The sequence below is a fragment of the Trachemys scripta genome, chromosome 4, assembly GCF_013100865.1.
Source record: "Trachemys scripta elegans isolate TJP31775 chromosome 4, CAS_Tse_1.0, whole genome shotgun sequence".
Classification (NCBI taxonomy): Eukaryota; Metazoa; Chordata; order Testudines; family Emydidae; genus Trachemys; species Trachemys scripta.
The window spans coordinates 128691469-128712779 of NC_048301.1; the positions used below are offsets into that span (position 1 = coordinate 128691469).

Below are 21311 nucleotides of genomic sequence, written 5' to 3' on the forward strand. Positions count from 1 at the left end.
TGGGGGGGGGGGAGTAGCACTGACGGTTTGGGGGTTGCACTGACTGTTCGGGGGAAGGCACCGGGTCTGGGGGGCGGGGTTGCACTTGCACTGACAGTTTGGGAGTTGCACGAGGTCTTGGGGGTTGCACTGACGGCTTGGGGGGATTGCACGGGGGCTGCGGGCGGTTGCAGTAAGGATTTGGCGGGTTGCACGGGGGCTGCGGTGGGGGGTGGGTTGGGGTGAGGATTTGCGGGGCTGCGGGCGGTTGCACTGAGCATTTGCGGGGCTGCGGGCGGTTGCACTGAGCATTTGGGGGGTTGCACGGAGGCTGCGGGCGGTTGCACTGAGGATGTTAGGGGTTGCCCGGGGGCTCCGGGCGGTTGCACCGAGGATTTGGGGGGTTGCACGGGGGCTGCGGTGGGTTGCGGTGAGGATTTGGGGGGTTGCACTCAGTTTGTCCGACTCCGGCTCTGCCACTCTCTTGCAAAGAGAGCTCAAGGCTGCGGGCTGCTCTCGGTAAGGGAGCTGGGAAGAAGCCGCCTTATTTACATACGGGAGGAGCGATAGCCAATGAAGAAGCGCCTCGGGTGCCCTTGACATAGACGGGCAGGCTCGGCGGCCAATAGGCGCTCTGAGGGGCGGGGCCTAGCGGGGGCAGGCGGGGGTCTCGGGGCCGGCTCTGGCCGGGCGCTTGGTGTCAGTCCTAGCCCGGCAGCGCGGCGGTGGCTGGAGCGAGAGGAGGCGGCGGCGGCGCAGCAGGTACCGGCGCCCCCGGGGTGGGTGTCGGGACCGCGGCTTAAAGCGGGGGGCGATTTCCCCCCCGCCTTAGGGGCAGCCCCCGCGAGAGGGATTGTGTAGCCCTTCACTCCCTACGGGCAGCCCCCGGTAGTCAGAGGCAGCCCCCCACCCCCTACGGGCCGCCCCCCCAGCCAGAGGCAGCCCCCCCCCCAAGGGCCGCTTCCCCGGCAACTTTGGGTACAGGCCCCCCCCCCCCCCCCCCACTGGACCCCAGGTTTCTCCCTTCCCCCAAAACAGCCCCCTGCTTCTCCCTTCCTGTGTCCCCCAAACCCTCCTTCTTCTTACCCCTTACACTCGCAGAGCGCCCCCCTCACCTTGTATGACTTCTGCATGGATGTATGTTAAAGGGGAGAAGAATTACATTCCCCCAAAGGAACATTTTGGGGAGTGTGGGTGTTTTGGGGGCGGGAGAGGGAGGATGAATTACACCCCCTGCAACAGGGAAAGTTTATACAATGAGACCGTGTCAATTTCAATATTTCTGCCGAGAGGAGAGTGAGGGGGGATATAATTTCCCTGCCCCCACTAATAGCCAGCAATATAGAGACCCTGGTCTAGGAGGTCATAAAGAGCTGCAAACGGAAATGCTGTCCATATTGCACTGTATATTTATTGAAAGCTCTATGTAAGAACCAGGTGGTAATAGTAACATTGGAGGAAGGTAATTGAGGAAGCCTGGCGGAAAGGGGGCGAGGGAACGTGGTGGGATGTGGGATCAGGAAGAACCTGGAGAACGGGTGGGTTATTTGTGCTGAGGCTAAAGAACCCCGGGTAAGTGCCACAGGAGGAGCCTCCTGTGTATGGAAGGTGTGTGAGAGTGGAGTATCTGTGTAACTGTTGTGGTCCTTAACCTTGGGAGGTAGCTCTACCTTATGCTCTGGCTTCTAACCAAGGATTTCAAATTGTTTTTACAAAACACTGTTATCTCTATAAATGCAGTTATGCAAGGATAGGGAAGGCAGTGTCCGTAGTTTGTGCTAGGTGTTTATTTTTTATTTTTATTTTTTTGCTTTAGGATCTGCTGGCTGGGGTTACATTCCGTTTCCCCCCCCCAACAAAAAAAGTAATAAATAAATCTGCTTAAACCGTTGTGATGTGCCCCTTGTACTCTTGGCGAGTAGGCAGAGTCTGCTGGTGCTGTTAAATTCTGAAAGAGCCAGGTGAAAGGACCGGATTAAATCAAACCTTGAGCAGATGATTGAGGGCGAGGGGGAAATGTGTTTCAATTTTCACAGTATATTCATATCAAATCTACCCTGTGGGTGCCTCCAGCCAAATCAAAGTAGATGCAGAATCTGTTTTAATCTCACTCTCACACAAAAAAGTGAGTTAAGAGTCTTTGCTTTGAATCTTCTAACTTTTGTCTAATTGTGTTACAACTGTGATATTTAAATATCATTTTGATCTGGAAATTTTAAGTTAAATTGACTCTGCATCCACCCTGTTTATTCCAGTCATTTAAAAAGTTTATATCTAGATTAATCTTCTTTGTCCCATATCTGAGATTTCACCTGTTTTCAGACTGAAATGTCAAACGATTTTAGATCAACTGATTGAGAAGTGGTCTACTTTCACTATAGGCAACCCTGTATCCTTTGCTGAAATACTGTTTTGCAACTTCCTATAGCAGTGCTCTTCAATGAATCGGAGCATGGTCTGCAGCCATGATAATGGTGCACTAGGGGAGGATGTTTTTTAATCCAGTTGTGAAAGCACAGTGTTGTCACAAAATGAGGTTTCTGTGATATGACACCTAGCTAAAAATGTCCCATGGATTGTAAAAGTAAACATATAAAATATATCTCAGCGCAATTATCATGTATAACCCAAAACAAACGTGATTGAAGGCTCTTGCCCTCGCTTTTTCTCTCATTCGATAGCCCAAATAGCTCTTGTGAAGTTGCTATTTTCCTGCTGCTAAGTGCATATCAGTGCCACAAAGGAATATTATTTATCTGAAGAGCTGTAAGAGCCCTTGAAGGGTAAATTCAGAAATAATATGTAATGTCTCCAGATGGTTAATTCCGGTTCAAAGTTCCAGTGCTATATTCAAGGTTCCTTCTTTGATGCACCATTTAATTGATCCTGTCTGTGCGTGATATTGACTATCTTAAACAAACAGCGCTTTGCTATGCTCAGTTCCACAGTGTATACTAGGGGTAGGCAACCTATGGCACGCGTGCCAAAGGCAGCACACGAGCTGATTTTCAGTGGCACTCACACTGCTTGGGTCCTGGCCACCGCTCTGGGGGGCTCTGCATTTTAATTTAATTTTAAATGAAGCTTCTTAAACATTTTAAAAACCTTATTTACTTTACATACAATAGTTTAGTTCTATATTATAGACTTATAGAAAGAGACCTTCTAAAAACGTTAGAATGTATTACTGGCAGGCAAAACCTTAAATTAGATTGAATAAATGAAGTCTCGGCACACCACTTCTGAAAGGTTGCTGACCCCGGTGTAGACAGTGCCCTTAAGGTGCCAGTTTGGGGAGTCTCTTTTCATCAGAAGAGTGAATTGATTCCATTTAAATATTGCTTCCTCAAATATCAACTTTTTTTTTAGGACAGATCATTTAAACCAAAACTTTCTCTACAAGGGGCTGGGAAAGATGCTTAAACTTGATTTCAAACACTTCTTAGTCATTGTGGATGGTGCTGAATCTATGTTAGAAACCAGTATTATAAACAGGATTGAAAACACTATTTACCCCATCCTCATTGATTAATCAAGTTGTATTAGAGGGAGGGTTACCTGGAACCATGTGTGAACACTGCCCCATAAATATCATAATGGACTAGGAACCAAAGAAAAGTTTTTTGGCCCAGGGAGAAACAAGGCTGGCTCCTTTTGGCAAACTTCATAAAGATACAGTTGGGTCAAAATAAGGTATTCCTAAGTGGAAAATGAAGGAGGGCAAGGATGCTGCTCTCAATCTACAAATTCTACTTTGAGTCCTGAATGTTCTGGCTTTTAATCTTTTTGAATTCTATTTATATTCAATTTTAAATGTTGTAATATACCTTACAGGCTCTTGAATTACAGCAAGTATTTGAGGGGTATAAAAACCAAGGAGGCAAAGGAAATGTTTGCTGAGATCCAAAGCATAGTATCAAGAAGTGGGATGAAACTGAGAAAAGAACAATTTGTTTGCAGTGCTGTGGGGTATTTTTTTTTTTTTTTCAGAACAAAGATGTAGTCCCTGCCCTGACGATTGTATGATGTAATATTAGATGCAAAGTCATGAATGAGGGCAACAAATATTTAGGGAGTAGGAGGATGAAGGGGAGTGGAAGGACAAAGTGTTGCAGTAAGATCACACTCTTAATTTAGGCACAGGCATGTCTTGGTATTACAGTTACTTTAAAAAAAATGTTTGTGGCATTTAGGTTAAATAGCAGAAAAAATGTCAAACAGTAGGATCAATTACTGTGCAGTAATCTTCCAAGGGGGTTGAAGCCCCACTGGCTGAATCTAGGAGGTAAATGTGCTTAGTGGTTAGAGCAGGGGACTTGAGAGACAGAGTAGGGTTTTGTACCTGCCTCTGTCACTACATTTTTGTCCCATTAGGGAAATCACTTCAACTCCTTATCTCTGGTTTCCCCATCCATGAAACAGGAATAATACCCATTTGGCTATGCACTGTTTTGAGATCCTCTAATAAATTTATCTGTACTTACAAAGTATTTCAAACTGGGTTGGACAAAACACTAAAGGATGTTGTACTAAAGAGAAAAGGCCTAATTAGGCATGGAAGGGACAAAATAACTTGTAGGTGTATTCCATTTCTAACTCTTACTAAGGCCTGGGCTACACAAGCTTATGCCCAAATAAATTTGTTAGTCTCAGATGCCACAAGGACTCCTCGTTGTTTTTACTTAAAATTTAGGTCGACATGGCTGTGGCGCTCCGCTAGATCCATAGAAGCATTCTACCATTGCTCAGGGAGGTGGAGTTTCTACAGTGATGTGAAAAACCCCTTCCATTGCTGTAGTCTGCACAGTGATGTAAATTTTACACTCAGCTTTACAAAGCAAGGCATAATCCTTATCCTGAAGAACTTGTATCCTAATGTGGATGAGACAAATGCAAGACTACACAGAGATAAAAATGTGGGAAGGAGAATATGGGAGGCTAGTTGGTGAAGAGAAAGAGGATTCTTGGGGAGGAGGGATTCAGAGAAATAAAGGGTGGGGCTGGCAGATTTTTCTAAAGCCAATGGAGAGTGTAAGAGAGGGAGTAAAATTGATAATAAGACAGACGAGGGAAGCAGCAAGGCAGGAGAACTGGGAGGAATGTAGGAAGGGGGTGGGGATGGAAGACATGGGTGGTGTAGGAGGAGATTAGATCCGATGCCATTGGGGCTGAGTCTATATAGGGACCTTAAGCTGAGGAAAACAAGCTTGGCTTTGATAAGTGGAAGGAAGGATGGGATTTTAGGAGAAGGGTAACTTAATCAGAGCATGACCAAGGAAGATGACTTCAGCATGAGCTTTTTGAAAAGGCTGGAAAGTGGAAAGTTACAGTAAATGAGGCAAGAGATGAAAACCCTTGTCCACACCTTACTGATTAGTGGGACTAGTGAGGGAAGAGTGGACTTTTTGTGAGATGTTACTGGAATAAGTAACAATTTGAGTGAGAGACTGCAAACATAGGAAGAAGAATCACAGATGACCTAAAAGTTGTGAGTATGGGAAAGAGAAAGGATAAAGTTTTCAGTGATAAGAAGGCAGGTGTTACCCAGGGTTCTGGGTGGGCATGTCTACATGAGCTACAATCGTCCTTGATTGCAGTATAGACATGATAAAAAGGGAGAAGAATCCTTTTAACTTGGCTAGGAGTGGGTTGTTAGTGATGGAAGGCACAGCACCCTCAGTGGAGAAGGCCAAAGTCTAAACAACATGCTAGCTCAATCTAAGACAAGTCCACACAACAGAAGGAGAGAGAGGCACAGAGGAGCAGGTCAGGGAAGGATGTTTTTAAGGAGAGATGTGAAGACTGGGATGGGCAAGTAAAGTGTGTCCTTCAGGGAAAAGGAAAGTTGTGTGGAAGGGAAGAAGATAGATTTGAGAGGTGACAGGAAGAAACTGCTGTAGTCCTCGGACTTTCTCCAAAGACTTGGGATACCTAGTGTATCCATTTGAATTCAGGACAGTTCTGTCTGTTAGGCAATTGTGGGACCCCATGTGTTAACATCCTTTGAATTAAGTAATAGCAGCTTTATTTAATATCAACTATCTATAATGCAGTTACTAGACTATTAAATGTTCTAGCTTACTAAATCTGTATTTATATGGAGAGCATTTCTGAGTTGTTATGAACATCTTTTAAAAATCTTTTTCATATGTTGTGAGGTATGATAGTAAAAATATGCCCCCAAGAAAGAACTTTTATCCTAAATTTAAGCTCAAACAGTTAAATAATAAACCCCTGAAAAGAGATTAATGGAAGCAGTCACAAATCGAACTGTATTATTCATGAATATCAATGTGTTACTACATAACAAAGTAGGCTTTAATGACAAGGGTTGCTTAAGTCTTGTGTGTGAGTCAGTCTAGGAAAGAGCATTTGCCCTGGGGATTAGTTCATGGTATTCGCTATTAAGATTGAGAGAAATCTTGTAGGTGGTCTGGTCCTTCCCCCTGCAGTGATGTTTCAGGTTCCTAAAGGGGAGTCTCCTTTAATACTTCTATAAAGTTTCAGAATTTCTCTAAGTGTTGTTGTACACTTAGCTGTGTAAAATTAGGGAGAATAAAAAGTTCCGGGGCTGTTGCTACATTAATTTATTTAATTGGCAAACTCACCCCAAGTGTTATTCAATGTTGGCTAGAAGTAGTTAGGTGCCCAACTCGTGCTGAAATACTGTAATCCGGGCACCTAACTAATCTATGCATCTTTTAACTTATTTTTTTTAAATCTCGCCCTTCATTTTGTGTCTGATATTGTACCTCCTCTCCCCCGCAAAAAAATAAATAATTGATTTAAAAAATGTATTGTGACATGGAAAAATGTCTGTAGTTATATTGTTTTATAAACGGTTAGTGCTTTAGGGAAATAACAGTCCCTGCTCTGAAGAATTTACATCTAAAACATACGGACTATTTTTGATATATTGATATTGTGTGTAAATGTGGTTGTTGTCATGACAAACGCCACATAAACATGTTTTGAAAGTATCCCCAGTAGTTACAGAATTCTATGTATAAATCTCTAATCCCCTGCACCGTTGGGCCCTCAGTCAGTGATTGAAATTGTTTTTCAGACACTGCGTCCAAAAAAGTGCAGGGACTACTTAAAATCACATTAATCAAGAACAATTTACTGGCAGTAAGATTATACAATTATTATTAATCCAGAATTACGGAATGTCCCTTATTTAAAAGTTCACTTGTTTTTTCCCCAAAAGGATAACGTTCAGACATTTGATTAGAACACAAATAATAAAATAATAGCTCCCAGAGGCTCTGACTGGGATTGTGCAAGGTGGTATAAAATACTGTAGTACTTGTATTTCAACTCTATAGAGTAATCAAGTGACGATGGCCCAGCCTCACAAGTGGGCAGGTTATGTATTATTGTTTGAAACTTATTGAATGAGTGAATGTCATGAAGAGCTGGTGTACAGCAACACCGACACAGAGGAAAGCTTTGCAAAAACGACTTTTTAAAACAGTTTGGTCTGTTTTGAAAATAAGGCGTCGAGAGGTAGCTTCACCCTTCGGGGTTTTGAGCAGCTCTGACCGCCACTTGGGGGAGCTACAACAGCTTTAAACTGCAGATGCCTGCTTTGATCCCATTCAAATCAATGGGAAACAGGAAAAACTAGCAGGAAAAAAGCTGTAATTTATTTTCTCTAGGTTACTGGGACATAGAATAATGGTGAGGGGTTCTATAAAGCTTGAAGCACTAATTGCAGTTTGTCTGGTCTGTCATATGAGTAACAAGGTTTTTGTCTAAACAGCAATTGCAATCAAAATAATTTTTTTTTTGGCCATCCAGACTTGGAATGATGCAGGCCCTCTGCTTAACTCTCTTGTTAAGAGGCCAGAATTAAAGCATCTTCAACTGCCTGAGAAGTGTTTTTATAACTGCTCTTCTTGTATTCCATTTTTGCTTGTATAAACTAGTTTCATTAAAAGGAATACTCTGAGTGAAGTTGAGGACAATAGTGAAAACTATAGCCGATGCCACCTCTTCTCTGATACGATTGATAAGATTTCTGGTATGTGGGTTGCCACTCCGGACCCAGAGGAAATGATTATTGCCTTGACTCTTTGAACTAGTTGCTGTTTCAAAAAGAGATGTTTTTACGTTTAAAACATCCTCGCCCATCCAACGATGGAACGTGCATGTCCATGAGCACACTCAGGTCCCTGAGCATCACCTGTGGTATTGGAGTCCTCCCATAATGCTGGCAGTAGAGAGAGCTGAAAATACCCTTTTTTCCAGTTAGACTCTAAATTTGCAGTATGTTACTTTTCAAAGACACCTGAGAGAGGTTTTGCTGTATACTTGATTGGGTGCGTAAATATAAAAATCACCTTGTGTTGTGTGGAGATCAGTGGTGAGATTATCCCCTCCGGACTTCCTACCATGGAGGAATGAAATTAGTACAAAACCTGCTCTTCTTGACCAAATTTGGTTGAAAATCTCATCCCTCCACCTCCTGAGCCTGGGGGAGGGGCAGCTTCTGCAATCTCCATGTGAGTGGAGGGGAGGGCTTGCTTGGGGAGAATGTCACCTCCCTGCAGAGATCTCCCCACTTCAGATAATGCTAATGCTTTCTCAGCTTGAGATATGTATAAAATGTCCTCTGCTGTCAGCCCCTGACTCTTCTAGGAAGATGGGGGAGGCCCAGATGTAGGCAGGAAAAGAGTCATCATGAAGGAACCATGCTGCTGATGGAGAGTCAGTAATGTTGACACAGCGAACATACCATCCTTCTAAAGATGCTACCAGGATCTGTGGAGATAATTCTGTGGCTTTTGGAACATCCATAGCTTATTGGAGCCAAGCTGCGTTACCCACCCTCCCCAAGTCCCGTGTCTGATTTGGAGAAAACTGAACTGACACTCATGGCATTTCCGGGCCCTCCCAAAGGAAGCATGACTTGGCCCTGCAACAATCTTGTATTTCAGTATATACAGGAATTATTGTTCACCCTGGTGCATAGGATTCAGTATCAACACTAAACCATTTATGTACACAGGGCTTAAAGTAGTCTCAGGTGTACAGCTATTACTTGGGCTGCCCCACCATAATGCCTGGTGGCTCCTGTCAGAGTGCTTAACAGTGGTGCTACAGTTTGCTGTGATGGAAAAACATTGGGTTAATTGGTAGTTACTTCTCCTCCTTGTGGTTACACCTGCAGTCTTTCTAGAGCCCTAAGTTCACCACTAAACAGTACAGACTCTTCTGACTTACAGGGAACTACTGTGGATCCAGCCTTCCAGTTTATACCAACCTGCGTTGTTTGGAAACACTTTAAAACATTCAGTTGTGTCCGCATCTCAGCCAGTCACTTACCACTTACATATCTCCCTCATGATTGTAGGATAAGATTAATTTACGCTTATAAGCCACCTCAGCTAGACCACTGATCTCTAGTGTAGTGGCTAGAGCAGAGGCCTGAGGAGTCCGGGCTTGTAGGTTTGATGGGTCTGTCACTAAACTTTTTATCACTTAATTTCTGTGTGCCTCCATTTGCCCATCTGGGAAATGGGTATTATTTGCTTTTCAGTTATCTCTTATGCATATTGTTTGTAAATCACCGTATGATCCTTTGATTAAAGGTGCAGTATATGTGCACAGTATTATAGTAGCTGAGTGTAGGATTTCTAATATAACCAGCATATAGGGAGCTAGGATTCCCTAAATCACAGATCAAACCACTTGTGAGGCCCACGATTCCGCAAGTACTAAAGCGGATACTTAACCTCAGTGCCTAAAGTTAAGCACATGTGTAAGTCTTTGCAGATTGGGGGTTTAGTGATCATTAGCTTTCTTGTAAAAAGCAACAGAGGGTCCTGTGGCACCTTTGAGACTAACAGAAGTACTGGGAGCATAAGCTTTCGTGGAGCATAAGTAAGTCTTACTTGCATCTGAAGAAGTGAGGTTCTTACCCACAAAAGCTTATGCTCCCAGTACTTCTGTTAGTCTCAAAGGTGCCACAGGACCCTCTGTTGTTTTTTACAGATTCAGACTAACACGGCTACCCCTCTGATACTTAGCTTTCTTGTAGTGTCCCGTTATATCCCTGGGCTAAACTCTTTCCTATCCTTGTGCTCTCCTTACCTTATGGAATCTGTAGAGTGTATTCTCTGGGCCTGGCCGTGGCCTGTCAAGCAGCAACAGAGTTCCTCCAGATGGAGTCTTGCTATTTTTTCTCTCCTTTTCAAACTCAAACACTGGGTTTTCAAAACTCATCCTCCCTTTTGAAGCAGCCCTGAAGAGATTCCTTATCGTTGTGGATTTCTCATTTTAAGTGTTGCTGCTCTGTGCTAATGTTAATTAAATTCATGACCATCCTAAAATACTCATCCCAGATGGCCTGTGCTCATTTTCACTCTAATTCTCTGCTGAACTGCTTGCTTTGACCCCTGAGATTTCTGCTGGCTCTCCATGTCCTTGCCCTTTCCCAGGTAGAGTGAGTTTGAGGTTGGTAAATTGGTTAACAAATACCAATCTGTGGTTGTTACACAGGGAAACCACCACAGCCAGAATAGTTGCCACCCAAGCAAATGTACCCTTTCATAACATACATTTTATAATTGTACATCTAAACATATGCAAAGTATATTAGATGTTTTGCTGGAATGTGTGTATTAAAAGAATGTCTAGGTAGTCATCATTTCGAATATTTTGGTTCTTCCTGTTTATACAGTAACTTCTTGGCCATCTGAAACAGAATAGAGTCCGTATTCCCCACTTAGCAGTACTCTGGCTTGCTGTAGTGTCGCTCCTGAATGCTAGACTGCTGGTACTGAGCAATTTTTTTTAAAGTACCTTTTTATATTTAATTTAAAACTAACTGAAAACACTCATTCCGGAGGAAAAACTAAATGGACACGGAATTTGCAAACAAAAGGGAATAAAGTTGGGGGATGATTATAATACATAAATATGAAATCTCCACACATCGAGTGGCTTTTCACTAGTGCTCAGGGTTGGCTTAATTAATCCCATTGGGAATCTTTATTCTGGATTTCAGAGGGAGCAGTGTTAGGTCAATGCTGAGTGCTTTGGAAAATCTCACCCAGGTTAGGCACTGGAGATATGCATTGTTCCTCTGGTAAATGAGGTTTGGCTTTCTTTCTGGAGTCCAGAAATGTGCATGCGTGTTCATATTCTGCACTAACACTTTGCTAATAACTGCTCCATTCGAGGCCGTGTTTTGATTGTGGACATTGAAATAAGCTAGAGTTATTCTTAAGAAAAAGTGACCAAGGAAGACTCACCATAATAGGTGGTAAAAATAGATTGCAGCAATAGAATAGCAAGCAGTGGGTGGTCAGATATCTGAAATATTTTCACACCTTTTTAAGGATGATCTTCTGTAATCTGATGGGGCTGTCTGTTATAATGTTATTATTCCTAACTTGTGAAAACCTTTGAAATCACACTCCCTATTATTATGTATTTATATTTAGGTAGTGTTCGCTAAGCATGATGCCATAGTGTAATGCTGGGTTCATAATTACCTCCACAGTTGCCAATGGCAGGAATAACAGGTGTGGTGTACATGTTTATATATTTTATGGGAGCATCCTCACCAGGCTCTCACCCACTCAGGAAGCAAGAAACTGAAAACTGGAGGTTCAGGAAATAGCATATTGTATTGCATGTGTGTGGGGTGTCTTCTGTAACCTTTCCATACTGATGGAAATACAAAATGGGAATCAGGAGGTATCACAGGTGATTTTAAATTCCATCTCATTGATGGAAGCTATAAAATTCTCTCTCTTTTTTGGAGGAAAGATTGACCATGGATGTCTCTGGAGTTTTGTCTTGTGTAATACCCCACCCATGTACTTATCCGCTACACTGATACTGACTTGGACTCCTTATTCATTCTTGTGTGGCTACCCAAGCCCACTTATCCACTGACACTTTAAAAACTCTTGCACCCCAATCTGGGTCTATGCCAGTTATGTGATATGTATGTATTTCTTCACCCTTGCAACCGATACCTGTAATCCCTCATAACCCAAGCCTGACCCCAGATATACAGTACCTTCCCTCTTAACTTGTGTATATTTAATTTTAAACATTCACTTTAATAAAAAAATTTAAATCTCTCCCTTAAAGGAACAGACATTATGAAATAACATTAAGAATCTAGCATTAGACTTATAGTTTTTAAAATTAAAGGTGACCTTCCTTCTTTGAGCCAAGATGTTATGTCTAGGCTGGGTATGCGCATGCTGAATGTTATGTAAGAATATGCCTGTTAATTGGGATCCTTGTAACATGTGGATACAGTGGGCTGAGTCAAAAGGAACTTTGCCCATGCTAGTCCTTTATTTTTAAGCAATTTTGAAAAATTAAAATCAACGATCCACTTTAAGACAGAATTTGTTTGTGCATTTTTTGTTATTGGCACAAGTGGCTTTCTAAACAACACCTGAATAAGTAGGCAAATTATTCTTTTAGGCTTGTACTGTACTTTGAACTGCACCTCCATAAAACTCCTATAAAATGTCACTGCTGTTGGCTAGTACTGTCTTTAGTCCATCCTTCTTAGGGATGCAGGCAGACTTCACCAGTTCTGCTGTCTGTTGGCAACAGTATGGTGGGTACTCTTAGAGCAGCAGAATATTGAGCCATATTGTTCACTTTCTCCTACTGCTTAAATGTGAGGGTGGCTTTTTATTCAACATATTCTAAAAACTGGTTGTGACTTGGATTCTAACTAAAACCACTAGAAAGTTACAAGAATATTAGGTGGGCAGAATGATTAGCATCTGTGGCTAGGACACATGCTCCTCATAGTAGCTGCACAACATGTACTGTGCTTCTGCGCTCTCTCTTTATTTTTAAACTGTCAGGAACCTTTCAGCACTGCTTGTTAGGTAGCTCTTCTGCTGCACTGAGTTGGTCTCTTCAGAAGTTGTACTTCCTGCCAATTTGGGAACAGACAGGGTTGGCAATAGATAGTTAAATACAGTTGTCAGGTACCGTATGCTATGATTACGCTAGCCTCTTGACACATAGTCTTGTAGTCTGAAAGTGGATCTACAGGAAAGGGGAAATTCCAGTGCTAGAGCATGGGTCCTTGGTGAAGTCTTCGCAGCTGTGCTGAAACAGTCTGTGCTGAAGCCGTTTTGTATGCTGTAATTAGTCACACAATATGGTGTGCCGTGCAGGATGGAAAACACTGCCAGGGAAGTGGGTATTTCTCAATGAAGTGTAGCATGTATTTAAGGTCTTCCCCAACCCTGCAGCCCTGGCTAATGCTGGACTTCCAATTATCCTTGCTTCTTGGGAAAACTGTAAAGCACAATAGGAACATAAGATTTGCCACACTAGGTTTCTAAGATGATTGATACTTTGCTTCTGGCAGTACGCGATGCTTGGTACTTAAGAGGAAGGCAAATCCATAATGCGCTTATTCAATTATTATTGTACATGGGAGGATGAGTATCCCTTTCTGTCTTCTATTTTCTTATGGTAATGGTACTGTTTAGTTGATCCTGGCACTAGTGTCTTTGAAATACTCTTTTTAGTGTTCCCTAATTAGTTTAATTGTACTTGGATTAGAAATGAAACCATGAATCTAACTATGCCAATGGCTGCCTGTAGATGGTGCTGTAATTACAAGTTCAGATAAGGTTGCAGGCAAGGTGGTGGCTGAGACTTCTAAACATAAATGAAAGGGAGCTTTGGCTGAAGAACTGCTCTAATACACCGTGAGCATTGTTGGGATTCCTCTGGCTGTTATACACTCTTTTATAAGGTGCCCATCCACTGTACTATGTGGTTGCATTGTATGTAATCTAAACAATTGGATAAGTTTCCCCAAAAGGAGGCTCTGTGTCCTCTGTATTTTACAAGCTAACAATCTAAATTAAGAAAACATCAACCAGGAGACTGATTGCTAGAAGAGATAGATCCCAATACTTGTTGGTAGTGGGAAGCTTTAAAAATGGGCATTTAAAAATGCTTTTTGCCATTTGTGCATATCTTTAGTAGGCACCTGAAAAACCAACAAGTTATAGGGTTGAAAGCTTCTGGGTCACCCAGGTGTTTGACTCTCTGATGGCAGCTGTAACTTCCCAGGCAAGGGAGTGAGCCTTCACTGTTCCCCTTACTGGGAGGGAATAAATTGGAGACTGCACAGGGGCCCCTGAAAAATATATGTAGTCCTGATTTCTGTGACTCCCCTTGAGAAACAGCCAGCCTTAACTATAAGCTAACTGATGATAATCTAGAAGTACGTTGGGTTCATTTTAGCCCAGTGACTCATAATTCACATTGTTGAACCAAATGCACAATGTACATTGCAACTTTCATTAAAAAGGCACTATTTTGGTATGACTTTGTGTGGTACATTGCTGGCTTCTAGCATAATGCACACACTAGAAGATAAGTATACCCAGACAAATTTGATTAAACTAGTGTTAATTTGAAATTCATAGCTTTCCCCCTTTCTTAAAGAAGAAAAAATCTGAATGTTAGATAAGCTGAAAGCTATTCTGAAAATTACTGTACAAAGTTGTGAATCTTTGAATTCAAATTCTGGCACATCTTAAAGGACATACCTGACATATTACCTTGTTTTTAATGAAATTTTGTTTATCTGAATTAGAGATACAAACACTTAAAGGTACATAGAGAAAAATGGAGTCCCAAAAATAGTATGACTGTAATTTTAAAAAAAAAAAAAAAAAAAAAAAAAAAGAGAGAGAGAGAACTTTTTTCTATAGAGGCCCAAATGTAACATTTGGGCAGATGCATGTCTGATTGAATTGAAGTTTATTTGGAGCTGCTTCGTGTCTCTAATTCTGAAGTGGTTTCAGGAAGAACACTATGTGCTTTCTTGGGAACTGAGTCAGGTCTCAAAATAAATGACTAATGAAGTAATACAGTACTAAAGATTTTTTTTTTTTTTATCAGATTTGCACAGCCAGGCTAGTGGAGAAATCTGTTGCTTAACGGCAACCAAGCAGAGTGCAAATTATTCTATTTATTTCATTTTTGTTGTTGTTGTTCCAATACAGATCTGAAACCCTGCAGCTGCATAATTTGATTTGGAAGACAGAGAGCCAGTGTCAGGTTTAAGAAGGTTATATTTTCTCAAATCCAAATTGCAGTTGGTTACTGAATCAAAGACCGTTTATCTCTGACTTCACTCTGCAGAGAATGTAACTGTAGGGACTGTATTACAGGCATCTTAAAAAAGCCTGTCACCAGGGAAATAATCACTTCTTTCCCTCTGTCCTGGTGTATGTCAACTTTTGGTCAGTCAATTTTCTTTAAAAACAAAACAGAAAAAAATCCACTTTCTCAATCAAAAGCAGGCAAAAACACATTAAACTGTGAAGGGAAACTTCAGCTGTTGCATCCCCCCCCTTCCGTTTTCATTATCTAATCAACACACAGCTGCTTAATCACTTGAGTGCCATTTAATGGACAGTATGTACCTATAGCTACTCAGCTAACTGACATGGTTGTGGTTTTAAAGGGACCTAAGCTCAAAATCTAGTCAATTAAAAAAAAAAAAGTTACAAGTAACTTGAGGTCCTGCCCTGACTCCTTCTATCAGTTTACTTTATTTTATTGTTGTGGTTTCTCAGACTAACTTTTTTATTTAAAAAAATGTGTTTGTCTCCTATGTTGCTGTGTGAAGGACATGCTGGGGGCCATGGTTTGTTGTGGGAAGCAAAATTGTCTAGGCACAGGAAAGAGTGAAAATGACTATACAAAATGCTGCTAAGAGTACAAAGAAGAAGAAAAATATAGATATTCCTCTTATTTTCTCAGTTATATTAATCTTCAGTGACTTGTAGTAGTTGAAAATGTTTGACAGAATTGTGCCCTTTTTTAAGGTTTATGGTGTCCCTTGGTTAATGATGCTGCACAGAAGTAGCAAAATTTCTTTCTTTAACCTATGGGAAATAAACTGCAGGAGCTCTGCATTCTTACAATGTTGTTCTTGTAATTCTGTAAAGGCAAGCATTACAATCTGTTTGGATGAGCATTTGAATTAGGTTCTGTAACACTTTCTTAGCACATGGAATTCTGAACTTAAACCTGGCTTTGAATGGAAGCTGGTTTTCTACATACCCATGTGTTGTTTTGTTTGTTTTTAAAATAGTTTTTCTTTTGTGTGTGCGTGTGTGTGTGTACATGAGATGTGGCTTTCACTTGGTTTACAAATAAAATGGCTCATAATACAATAAACATGGGGTTTACAGATTCCTTACCTACTGAAATAAATTTTTAAAAAGGCTACCAAATGATATTCCCCCTCCCCCCCCTTAACAGCTTAGGTTAGGTTCATGGTTTAAAACTATGCCCTCTGTTTGCTTATTCTTTTTTTAAGTAAATTATGGTTTAGGATTAAGAATCCCATGAATTTATTTTTATATAGCAGTTGGCTGTTTGCTGTCATAAATTCCTGTCATGTCTATTGGCAGTTTCCCTCCTGTAGAGGAAGATTATTATTACTTCAGACAATTCCACTAGTAAATTGTGTTAGGGTGAAATCTTTTTTGATTTATATATGGTTTTATGGCTAGACATTTTGTTCCTTTTTTTCTTTTAACACAAAGTCCTTTCTTTTTCATTCATACAAACATCCAGTGGAGATTTACAAAGTCCAGTTTCTATTTGGAGCTTGAAAGTCTGGCATGTTTATTTCTAGGAAGTGTGAATCAGGACTGATGTAGTGCTTGTTTTGTTGAAATTCTAGTATGTGTAATACCTGTCTGTCTTCATAAAGTAGATTATACAGCTGCATCCTGTTCTCTGCTTTGCATACTTTTCTGTACACTGGATGTTAGCAACACCTATGTAGTGCAAATGGCTTGTAGTAAAATTCCACTTGATAGTAAACACTTGGGTGGTAGCAGAGGGGTGGTTCGAAGAAAAACAACTTCAACTTTAAGAAGGTTCCACTATTTTATAGACTGCCATTTTTTTCCATGACAACATATGTGATGCCACATGTCTGGCAGTGGCTTTAGACAGTCTGAAAAATCATCAAAGTACAGAGGAATTTAAAAAAAAAAATGTCTGCAACCACAGAGCATAGATGTAGAGAACATTCCAGAAAGTTGCTTCACAGCTGAAAATTGTCTTTTTATCATGCTTGTAATGATTGCACAACATTTTTCTAAAACAAGAGCCGAAATTCACTTCTGTACATACGGCTGTTTCAAAATCTGGATAAGAAAAGCATTTCATAGTGGTGACTAAATATTCTGTATTCTAGGCATATAGGCACAGGCCTGTAATCTGTGCATATTGTGGCATGCTTCATTTGCCTGGGTGAGTTGATTACCATCATTCTCAGTCTGGGGAGTTGAAAATGTTAAATGAAAGCCAATGTTTTCCACTGCTCACACTAATGTGCTGGATTGTGTTTGGGGAAACAACAGATTTGCAAGAATAAAAGATGCAGAAACAAGTTCTGCTTTTGATCAACTCCAGAATTCACAATTATTTAGCGGAGTTAAATATGAGGACTGCAGTCTGTACTGGGTCCTTTTTGACTAGACCCATTGTGAACTGGGTATTACTGTGTGTTCCTGCTTAATGTTCAATACATGGTAGTACAGGGGCAATGTGTTGATTCAAGGGTGGAAGGGACAGCTTTAACTCTTGTTTTCTTCAGTTAGGCAGATCCTTACTGTTTCATATTCAATTAACTTGGTTTATATAGTCACACTTGAAGGGTATGTTAAGACCTCAATTTTTTTCTTGTTTTTTTTTTTTAAACTTGTTTGTAGTTGCTCCTACCTTACAGATTATGCTGCCATGTTAAATTGTCAGATAATCTTTGCAATGGTAAATAGCTAAAAACAAGTAACCCCCTCCCCATCCACTTTTCTTGAATTCCTAAGCAGCTTTGTGCCCACTTGCAAAGTAAATGTTAACACCTTTTTGTATTCCCCACAGGAAGCAATTTCCTAAATAATTTGTTAATCAGCTGATTTGGTGGGCCATGGAGCAGGAGAAGAGAAGAGTGCAAGAGAGAGAGAGATATTAATAGAATCTGGAGGTTAAAAACTGAATCAGAACTATTGGTCTCACCCATTTAAAAACAGTAAGTTAGAATGTGGGGTTTTTTCCCGCATGTTTTCGTTCCTCTATCTTAGGTAGTGTTTCAGAATTAAGGGTATCAAATTCTGCAATACTGCCCCATATTAAATAAAACGCTAGACAGAGTAGAGAATGAAACACACCGTTGTATCACATGACATCTAAATTGAGAATGTGCTTGACTTTGAACATGTGCATGAGTTCCCATGACTTCAGTGGTCCTTAAATATGCGCTTAAAATTAAACATGTGCATAAGTGATTGCTTAATGGATATGCACTTCAGTGGATTGGTGTCTATTCAGGAGGGAGATATCTACATTGATGTAATTTGATTATCCCTTCCTTTGCACCTGTTGTGTCTCCCCCGCCCCTCCCACATATCAACATTAAATTAATGGCATATCAGGATGTGTGGTACATCAAGTAGCATAACATTTGTGTTCTATCTAGGTGTACAGACCATCTAGAAACTGCCAAGTAATTTATCTTTCCACTTGGCTTTAATTTTTAGTACCCTCCAGGAATACTTTTTGACAGTCTGACATTAAACCTAACAATATCCTAGTCCTGTAGTCAAAGTGGTGGTAGATCAGGACCTGGTTAGGATGTGAGTCTGTCAGAAATGCCAGTTTCCATTGTCTTAGATAATTAATTCCCTTCTTTTAGCCAGAATGCACGTGGTCCCACAAAGAAAAATGTCAGGCTTCGACATCTCAAAGCCCATTTACAAGACTCTTTGCAAGAGTCTATTTCTCTCTGCCAGAAGACTTAGTTAAATGCTCAGTGAGTGGCAGATTTTTCTACCATTGCTTGTTTCAAATTAATGGAAAACATGGCTCGTAGCCAGCTAGACTGGCTACGTTTGTGTCTCTGGAAGGGCTGCTATAAATTGCAGATAACCCTGACCAAAGCACACCCTCTTTTATAGCTAAAGGCAATTTCACTAGACAAGGGTTCTCAGGATCTCTCATAACATGGGCCACATTTTAATAGAGAATCTTGTGACCACCTTCCTTCTCGCTTGCTGTGACGCAGACCACCTCCCCTCCCATTCACAATTGTATAACATCCCTGTGGTGATGACAGTAATTGCTTATATAAAAAAGTAATACTAAGGATGTACTGAATGTGTTTTTAATAGACTCTTAATGTGATTGAGCAACTGGAAATAAAGAGAGCCAGCATCTATTGACCAGCTAGTTCTCGGCAGACAGTCAGCAACTGCTGCAGTCCTTTGGCCATGGTTTCTGCATTAGACAGTTGATCATTCTTGAGATTAGGCTGGCCTGGTGGTAGAGGTTGGTATTCGGGATTGATTTAGTAAATGATCTCCTTTCAAATTCTTCTGCCCCTGGTTAATTGGTTTTGGTGATGGGAACTGCCTGAACATTGGCATTATGTAGGCAATAAGGAAGTGCTTATTCTGTTGTGATAGGTGCTTGTTGGAATTGAGGGAGAACACAGCAGTAACTTGTGGGCACATGGAAAAATTGTCCAGTAGTTTAGAGCGCAGAACTGCAAGTTGGGACTTTGGGTTTCTGTTCCTGGCTCTGCCGCTGGCTTGCTTGTGTAACGTTTGGCAAGTCTCGTAAATCTTTCTGTACCTCATCGTCCACACCAATAAAACAGGACAATATGTAACTGCTGGTTTGGGGAGTTCTGAGGCTTTGTAATATTTGTAGAGAACTTTGGGATCCTTGGATGTGAGTGCGGTAGAAGTGTTTATAGAAGCTGTGTGGAGAGAAAAAAAGGCTACCTGCTTATTGCCTGGGTAAGTACCCCTTTTTGGGGTGCAGTAGGGTTTGGTTGGTAGCTTTTTGTTGTTGTTGTTGTTTGGATTAATATCCATAGCTACAGATGAGATCTTAAATACTGAATAAACCTTATGGTGGATGCCCCAAGGAAAAAAAAACCCTTCTCAATTAAAACTAAACAAAAAATGAGATATACAGGAGTGGCTTTGTCCTAACTGCTTCTTTGAGTTTACAGTGCACAAAATATTTATAATTTAAAAAAACTACATAGTATAAAGATGAATATCACTGGAAAAGAGAGCTCTCAAGGAACACTGTCAATCTAAAATGCAATCCGTTTTTTTAAAAAGTTAGATAATGTCACAGTTATATCTGCCACTAAGTCCGTCTGCTGAGGTTTCTGGCTTTAGGACATTTAAAGGTTGTTATTTTTCTTTCCCTCTGTTGCAGCCTGGGAAACCCACAGGTAACGGGAAATTAACTAAACACAACATGCTTTTTACTTTTCTATTTATTTATCTCATGTATTTAACAACACTGTCTCTAGTCCGTTTCCCCTGTTAGCATGAGTTCAAAGTCATGTTCCCCTTTAAAGGTGGATGTATCCTTACCAAATGATTTCTCTACTTCTTAAACTTGAAAAATCCGTTTTCTGTTTATAAATCCCTGAATGAATGATTTCTCCCACTGGTTTCTATTAGCCTCAACCCCAAAGGCAGTGGGAAAGTTTCACAATTGTAACTAGTTTAATAGATCTGTTTTATGTCTAAACACAATTGCTTTTTAGTTCTACGTCATGTGTTTCCTTGATTACGCATTGCACAGCAGTGCAGCTACCAAAATAGAATAATGATTTTAAGGAAATGGACAGGAAATATTTTTAAAACGTCAGGCAATTCCTTTCTCATCAGGGGGTATTGTAAAACATGTGTCCTTGATGGAGAAAATTGCCTTATTGTCAAAGCCTCAGCTGGTTGCGCAATGAGTCCAGAAGAGCATGGTGTTGTTGCAGGGCTGTCTGTAATTACACAAATTCTATCCTCCATCCTTCTGACCTTGTTGCCAACTCACTGTCACTATTGTCTCATGCGGCTTGTGAGACTTGGTGTTTTTCTTAAAGCTCCAGCCCATGGGGTTCTGCACATGTGTGAGAATCTCATCTTTCTTTCTTCAACAAGGGAAAGATTTTAGCCCTTTTTTTGGTTGCAGTGAGAACCACAAAAACATGACCAAATACACCCTAAAGGCTAATAAAGAGCCCCACGCTTATTATGTTAAAAAACCCTGGTGATTTTTTTATTTATATTTGGCAGGGCCTGATTCATGATTTTTGAACTCTCCTCCCTCTCTTCCCCTCCCCACTCTGAGTAGTGTGTTCTTTCAGGTAATGGCCATGTCGTGTATCTTGTTTGCAGCAATGGGCCTAGCACTCCAACAGGAAATCCAGCTTACCGGGCACATTGGGCCCTGTGTGTCTCTTCTCTGCTGTCCCCACCTGAGCTGTGTGT

At 41.0% G+C, this 21311-nt stretch overlaps 1 protein-coding gene across 3 annotated transcripts in view; it reads left to right on the forward strand.

The window, feature by feature from the left end:
- Window positions 1-659: 659 nt before the first annotated feature.
- Window positions 660-21311, forward strand: part of FKBP5 (FKBP prolyl isomerase 5) — a 50172-nt gene continuing 29520 nt past the window's right edge. Inside the window, exons 1-2 of one of the 3 annotated variants that reach the window (XM_034767472.1) lie at window positions 681-741; window positions 17905-18052. The gene's annotated coding sequence lies outside the window, so the exon portion shown is untranslated. Of the gene's footprint in view, window positions 742-17904; window positions 18053-21311 lie in introns of all 3 variants that reach the window. The other 2 variants (XM_034767468.1, XM_034767469.1) reach the window with 2 other exon arrangements.